Raw genomic sequence first — 8,697 nt, 5'->3', positions numbered from 1 at the left:
AGTATTAGAATACGTTTGTATATCCAAATACATGTACAGAATGAACAATTTTTTTATAATTTGTACTTAAGAGTACTTACTTAATTATAATACCAGGGACGAAGATCAAAGTTCTTCATGACTATTTCCAGTAGTTCATCATTAGTTTTGTACCAGTACCATAAGTATCAATGTAAAGAGACAATGGTCAGCAACACCAATAGCATAAGATATCTAAATATATATAGTTGTAATACTCTATTATTAGCGTAGACCATTCTTATATTATTACTAATAACATACATTGAAAAATGTGAACTTCCATTCAAGCATTATTACCTTGTATGTAATATGGTTTATAATGTAGTGTTACATTACCTGAATTAATACTCTTCTAGCTAGACCCCGCAGCTACAATAGATTTTGCTACCAGCGAGCAGCATAAGCAGCTGAACGATCCACTTTAGATGGATCTTTACCGGAAAAGCACCACCTGTGTACAGAACAATTTATTTAATCTGAAAATCATTAGTGTACAGACCTCCATGAGCGCCCCATCCTCCATAGTATCAACAATTATTTTCGACCTGTTAATCCAGCATCTCCCTGACATATGTGCCTGATAATAACAGCAGGTGGGTTTATTAAATGTTCTGTACCTGTGGACCTCCAATGGTAAATTTCCTGAAGGCTGAAGGAGGTAAGGACAGTATTCTTATCTAGGTAACTGACTCGGTCCACACTCTATATGGAATTGAGTTTGATAGTGTGTTACATGTGTGAGTGAAACACCCCTAATAAAGTGAGCATTCTCTTTCAAACCTTGAAAGCTATCTTTAGTAATAAGGTTCCTCAACAGAGAATTTGAATAATACACTAAAGCATTAGTGTCTGGGGACTGTTCAGATTATAGAGGATAATCTCCTCTATCATAAGAATGTTTCACTATATAAGGCTTGTTCTATATGCTGCTACCTTGATAACAATCTCTTTTAACTGCTTCTCATTTCATTGAGGGTAATATCTTCTGAATGTTGTACGCTGATGACTATAGTATGTACTCGTACAGGAATACAGGCACCACTTCAAGTTGATATTCCATAGTTACCTTTTAATAAATATAAAATAATGTTTAAATTATTATATTTATTATTAACCTGAGTCTTTGAGTCTGGTCTGATCCAGGGCAATGTCCCATCTCTACGACAATCAGCCATTTTTCTGAATAATTATAGATGTTACAAGTTAGTAAGATCTTTCTGATAGTATTACTTGTTTTAACTTGTGAGCCAGTACTATAGTAAGTGGCATCAATTCAGTGTTTATCTGTTGCATATCCATACATTACACCCTGTTTATAGTAGATAAGAGGTTGAAGTCAGTGCTTATAAAGCATATTATACTGGACATACTACCTGATCTCCTGCACCAATGTCTTCCTCTTTACGACCCTCATGCACACATTGAGCTATTTGAGAATCTTGTTGTCCAATAGCCAGCAAAACATTACAGGTTTTATAGTCAAATCCTGTCATATAATGACAATATTCTAATTACCATTTAAATTATATCATCATTACCTATTCTGAGTCATTATAGCCTATCCTTTTCACAGTATCTCTTATGACTTCTGTATAATTCACTTTGGCTTTACTTGTTATTTCTCCAAATGCTAGGATCATTCCAGTTTTTGTGGCCATTTCTAGTAATTTTTTTAAAAGGCTAATAATTATGTGTGTAAGTAATTAAAATACCACAGGCCACTTTACTACTCGGGTCTTGTTCCAAGCAGGCATCCAATATGGCATCGATAGTTGATCACATAATTTATCTGTAAGAAATAGATAATTGATTAATATGCTAATACTTTAGGACATAATAGAATCAACATAATATGTATGTTTATGGAGTGTAAATATTTCTAGTGAAAATAGAATTTATGGAACAAAGTTTTGTGTGAGTTGGATAAATCAGTAGAAATTGTACCAATGTATAGTACAAACCACTACCTACCAAACATTTGCTTTGTTGTACTATATTTACATACCTGAATCAAGCAGTACATGACCAATAATTAGCTACAACATGTGCAAACATAGTGTTGGTACCAGATGTTTTACTAGGGGGAGGAAATGTCTGGTACCATGACTAGCGTAGGCAGTCAAGCATGCTAGATGTCAAATTTATTAACCCTCCGTGTCAGACTTGAGACTTAATGGATTTAGGTTAATGAGGCATATCCTCCAACAATAGACCAGAGTAGAACCAATAATAGATCAGTAGAGACACAAAATATTACCTGGATGACCTTCTCTACACTCTCAGATGTGAATAGGAATGTGTCTTTAACCATAGCGTTGTGCATATGTAGGAGATCTTGATGATTGAGTCATAACTCCTGATGGTCAAACCACAGCTCGTTAAGTGGGAGTGGCTTGATCTGCTAAACTCTAACCTTACTAACAGTTAAAGGTAAACACTTAGAATAGCTATCAAACCAGTTTTGTGGTTTTAAAATATTTAAGTAATAAATAGTGTTTCGTATAAACTTCTTTTAGCAATTTTACAAGCTAAACAACAAATAATTAATTAGTATTGTTTTTGGAGAACAGAAATTTGCGTAATTTATGATACAAGAATGTTTAAAAAATCAATTTTATAAAAAACTGTCAGTGAAAGGTGAATGAAATAATATTAATGATTCATAGTGTTTAATCTACAAAATTAATAGTTGACAACTAATATAATACCTTATTACACAAAAGTTTCACTATGAGAGTTGTTCATCTACAACAAGTACATGAGTGGTAGGGGAGAGAGATGGAGGTTTAACATGATTTGTGAGACCTGATGACGCTAGAGATTCAGAATCTGATAACTGTTGACTATCGACACTCACACCACTTCCTGGACCCGGTTTGGGCTTAGGAGGGTTCCCATGTACATATCGCCGGGGGGGGGGGGGGGGGGGGGGGGGGGGGGGGGGGGGGGGGGGGGGGGGGGGGGGGGGGGGGGGGGGGGGGGGGGGGGGGGGGGGGGGGGGGGGGGGGGGGGGGGGGGGGGGGGGGGGGGGGGGGGGGGGGGGGGGGGGGGGGGGGGGGGGGGGGGGTGGATGTGGGGGGGGGGGGGTTGGGGGGGGGGGGGGGGGGGGGGGGGGGGGGGGGGGGGGGGGGGGGGTGGGGGGGGGGGGGGGGGGTGGGGGGGGGGGGGGGGGGGGGGGGGGGGGGGGGGGGGGGGGGGGGGGGGGGGGGGGGGGGGGGGGGGTGGGGGGGGGGGGGGGGGGGGGGGGGGGGGGGGTGATGATGGGTACCCCTAAGTGGCTAGAGGAGATTCCATGTTCTGTACCATACTCAGGACAATAGGCCATGATACTTGCTTTTGATGATATGCTTCACTGACTAAGTTTATCAAGAGGATGATCAGAGTTAGCTTTGTAAGGGTTCATCGCAGCAGCAGATGCTCGAGTTAAACTGGATGTTCTTGAATTAAATCCATCACCTTGACTCTTGTTCAAAGTAGTTCGGCTCCCAAAAGCCGAGGGAAAGTAATAAGGAGTGCCACTCATATCAGCTTGATGGTTCACCCAGTCAAAAAGTTGGTTTCTTGAGGCAACTCGTCTGTCAACTGCCAGTTCATGTGTAATGGAGTCTACACTGGAGCCTGACCCATTACTAACTCCTGAGAAACCAGAGACAACCAGACATTGCATCGGCAGATCGTTGATGACTGTGAAAGTGTCTTGGGTAACCATATGCTCCATGAATCATAAGGTCTGTTTAATGTGAGAAGAAAAGATTTGGAGGATCTGAGGATGGTGGAGGGGATAACGTCTGGGAGGGAGGGATTAGTGAGTGTGGGAGGAGGTGAAAGTGAACGCTGTTGTTGTGTTGTGTCTGACATGTGTTTCTCGGATATCGCAGCTCCACTTTTAGTTCTTGTGAACTTTGGGGATGGTTTAGGTGATGGAGTCTTTTTACCTTTTTTGCCAGTTTTTGGTAAGTTTTTTCTACTCAATTCATCTTCAGGTGAAAGTATGCGTTGGTCTTGAAGTGTGTCAGCATTGAGTCGAGCAATCATGGAAAACAATTCTGTGAGAGAGAGAGAGAGAGAGAGAGAGAGATGGAAAGATTAGTTAAATAATAATAAAGTCTCCTATATATCTTGGTAATAATGATAGATGGAACAGATAGAGACAGACAAATAATCAAATTATAATCAGATTCATACATACCTTCAACTCCATCGGAGATTTTGCTTGATTTGCTAGAACTGGACCCGATACTAGAGCCACTTCACTGGCAAGATTGAAAATTGGATTATGTACAGGAGTGGACGCTGTTTTACTAGGAGGAGCTATAAAAAGATAACAGATCATATATTACTAATACTAGTAATAAAATAGTAAATAATTATAATTTATTATGATAAAAGACATTGACAAAGTAAACAAGTAAAACTAATAATATTGCCTTTGATCAGCTGTACAGAATAAAGTCTGTTTTTTGCAGTCTTTATAACAACAGTACGTCCCATAACAAATGAGTCTGTGTCTAATATTAATATAGCATAGCTATAACTTACTTGAGGCAGATTATATTTGATAGCAAACTGTATGACCCTCTAAATTAGATGTGGTTGTATTAAGCTCAAGAGGTGCTCTAGCTCCCTCCAGGTACACTGAGTAACTGTCTACTTTCCCTCTTTCCATCATTGTCTTGTCCAAGAGTTGTCTGATAGTTGTGGTGCCATCGACTGGGAGGGTGATTTCTGGGATATCAGGAAAGGTCACACTGTAAGAGAGAAAATAGTTAATTGATATACGACTATCAGATGTTATAAAAATTATAAATAAAGTCTATGTGTGTATTACTTACATGACTGTGTGTTTTTGAGCGAGTAATACTGACATGTTTACCAATAAGAGTAGCAGCTGGCTCGGAGGTGTGGATTGATATCAACAGGCTACAGAGAGAGAGGAGGAGAGAGAGAGAGAGAGAGAGAGAGGAGAGAGAGAGAGAGAGAGAGAGAGAGAGAGAGAGAGAGAGAGAGAGAGAGAGAGAGAGAGGAGAGTAGAATAATCTCAAACCTTTTAAAGAAAAGACTGCATAATTTACTACAGTTACAAATAAAAAACATTATTGTAATATTGTTTAGAAATATGATACATGACTACAAACCCTTTAAGAACAACCCACTAACAAGATGACTAACTCAATAAATTACCATTTCTTCCATACAAGCTTGTGAGACATAAATTATCCGTTGCTAAACAATATGACATGAACCAAATACTACAATTAATGTACAACAAAAGGGCCATCAATATACCCACATAAACCCAGTGAGGAGTGTACATATAGAATATACATTTTATATGATAAGACTTTTTAGGGTAGTAACTATTTTAATTGAGGTTAATTGATGGTTTGAGAACACCTGGTCAATATTGATTAGCAGTACATGTAGTATAGCACAGTTGGCATGTAATGAAGACATGCGATCCTATTAGAACTGATGATAAGTGTTTGTTGACAGTCACGAAAGGTGTTCATGTGGCGTAGAATGTAGAAAACTATTGCAGTTACTTATGTGTGTATCTTTTGTATATCCTTGTATAATCTGTACATCTTTGTGCATCCCTGTATAACTTTGTATATTAGCTTGTGTTTATTAGTGCTTTATTACAACAGGCTGTCACACTTTTATATAATAGTTAATGGTTCAAAGTATTAGGTATGTACTGATTCTAAAGTAATAGTGGTAACTGGAGGAGATGAACATGATCTCATTCCATACTTAGTACTTAATATATCCTCCTCCTAATGTCTCTCAAGGGAAACAGGCGACCAGACCATGTTTCAAAATCATTAAAGTCCATTAGTTTTATTAAGTTAGTTTACACACGTTTTGTTAACTATAAGGTACTCTAGTAACATTCTTTATAAATTAGATAAATGTGATGATACACGTTTCTCTGAGAGGAAAAGGCGTGTGTGTGTGTGTGTTACTCTACAATAAAATATTAGAGTAATAAATTTATTAATTAATAGATTAATGTGGCATATATAATGCAATACATGGGAGAAAAACATCTGATAGACTTGGCAATAATTTGTGTACACATATGGGTAGGTACAAGATAGACAGAGTAGAGTCACACAGTCACACAGTCACACACCACCACAGTCACACACACACACACACACACACACACACACACACACACACACACACACACACACACACACAACACACACCTTATTCAGTGACTGTAACCATTTATAAACAACTATTTAAAATAACATTGATCAATAAACACTGCTCAATAATGCTGACATTAACGCTACTAAAGAATGTTGCTCAATAGAAGAGACAAACAAGAATCTAAGGCACCACTCAATGTCAATGTTTCCTCAATACCAACTGGCTCAAGAATGCTATACAATAACCACGTGTTTAACAACAGTGCCAGTAATGTCAATGTTCCCTCAATAACACTGACTCAATAGAAAAGACAAACAAAGAATTTAAAATTAAATACTCCTACACGTATATGATATGATCTCATTACAATTTGATTTGATAATCACACATAATTAATAAGACCATACTTTTTCAGACTAGACCCTTGTATCAACTCCCACTTACTACTCTCCCTAACACAATGTATTGTATTGACATGTTATGAAGACAATTATTTCGTAGTCTAATGTTATAGTCAATTTGATATTTAAAAATAACAATAAATTTCCAGTGGAGTATATCATAAGCTGTGTATGTTTTACATATCCAGAGGTATACAGAGTTATACAGAGATACTCAAAGGTGAAACAAAGATATCCAAAGCAAAGTAGTATTATAGCACGGACACATACCTTAATGTATTGGTGAGCTTAATTTCCATGATGGTCCAGCGAATAGTTTGTACTTCTTCAAGACATTAGCAATAGATTCACCTACTGTAGTTTGGGGTGGAGCCTCTATGATCTTGGTGACACGGTTTGGTAAACTGACTTCAAATAAATTGTTTTTATGAGCTTGTAGCTGTTTGAGATTCTATAAGATGAAAAAAAACAAAATTGAATTTTGTGGTCCAACACATCACCCACTCATATCCATTTCTATAAGTGGGGTTATAGTATAAAATAATAAAACAATAGTGATCTCACCTCCCTCGGGATGGTATCCTACGTTGTCCGATGATTTGGATCTATGCTTCTTAGTAGAATCTAAAGAATGCACAAAAATTAGACAAACAGAACAAAAGAATGGCTGGCTGGAAAGATATGTGGATAAATATGTAGAACAGTTTGTTAGATATACGAACATATGTTTGTCAGTGGATGTAAACAAGATGATGTGATATTATATTGATGTTAAATAAGATGATGTGATATCATATTGATGTTAAATAAGATGATGTGATATTATACTGTGTTAATAAGATGATGTGATATTATATTGATGTTAAATAAGATGATGTGATATCATATTGATGTTAAATAAGAGATGTGATATTATATGGATGTTAGTCTGTTTACCTTTCCTTTCTTTCTTGCTAGTTTTCTTACTGTCCACACTTTGTGTCAGTGGATGTTCAATAGGAGGTGGACGACTAAGCAAAGAGGAGTTGTTGAACTTTTGTGTTGCAATCTTTAATAAGACTGAACAAGGAATGACCATCTGAGGTGTTGTGTGTGTGTGTTTTGATAAGAAATTATTAATATATGCAGAACAAACAATTTTTTGTGTGGGCAAAGTGTTTACAAGATTTTTGCACAAGAATATGAACAGTATAAAGAACTAATAGACAAACTTACCTTTTTCTTGCCATAATCAGGTCAGTGAACCTTATGAACAGTACTTGTTACATTTGAACTTGATGAGGGGTAGGTTAAAAGAGAAACAGGTAAGGGTTTGGCCCTCCATCTCAGCACAAAGACAATCTTGATGACTGAAGACTTTTTTGAATCTGGGATAGCAATCTAGTTTCAGAGTTGATAAATCGTGTGTGTGTGTGTGTGTGTTCATGTGGGGGTGTTGTGAGAGAGGAGAGAAGAGAGAACTTAAAAGTTAACACATATATATCTAAAAAAGGGAGCAAATATGTGATCCTTAGAAATACTCTATCTATCATGATCAAACGAGTCCATACAATGTAAACATTGATATGTTAGGTATTTCACTCTTAGCATAAGTAAGTACCATATACAGCCATAGACAATTAGAGACAATCGTGAGCTAATCTGCTGTCATGTTGATCAAGTTATACAATCATGAAGGGTACACAGTTAATACATATAGTTGTACTGATATATCAAATATTAGCCCATGTGTACATATATGGTATGTAATGTGCATGTCAGTTTTCAGTTAATTATACAATTTTCTGATTACCTCTTTTTGTGCTTCATTAAATAGTTGTTGTGTGGGGTTACTGTATTTGCTTCAATGAGATTTAAGTGTTCCATCATCAATCTTAATAGTATGAGGAGCAGCAGACTGAGGTGATTCCTCATAGAGATGCTCGGCTTCTCTTTAAAGCTGCTTCTTGTAGCTAAGGGGAGAGAGAGAGAGAGAGAGATGAGAGAGAGAGAGAGAGAAGAGAGAGAGTTGAGAGAGGGAGAGAGAAGAGAGAGGGAGTTAACACATGCCATTGATATTAAGCCCACAGAAACAACAACTGGCTCATGTGGTGGTGATTTCATTTACAAAACA

General features: G+C 37.6%; 1 pseudogene; it reads right to left on the bottom strand.

Annotated features, from left to right (window-relative positions):
- Nucleotides 1–971: 971 nt before the first annotated feature.
- LOC121366802 lies at nt 972–2,332 on the bottom strand (annotated as a pseudogene).
- Nucleotides 2,333–8,697: the final 6,365 nt, after the last annotated feature.

Source organism: Gigantopelta aegis, unplaced genomic scaffold, assembly GCF_016097555.1.
Source record: "Gigantopelta aegis isolate Gae_Host unplaced genomic scaffold, Gae_host_genome ctg7208_pilon_pilon, whole genome shotgun sequence".
NCBI classification, from domain to species: Eukaryota; Metazoa; Mollusca; class Gastropoda; order Neomphalida; family Peltospiridae; genus Gigantopelta; species Gigantopelta aegis.
The sequence above is the reverse complement of the archived record's forward strand: the minus strand, read 5'-3'. Positions and strand labels throughout refer to the sequence as shown.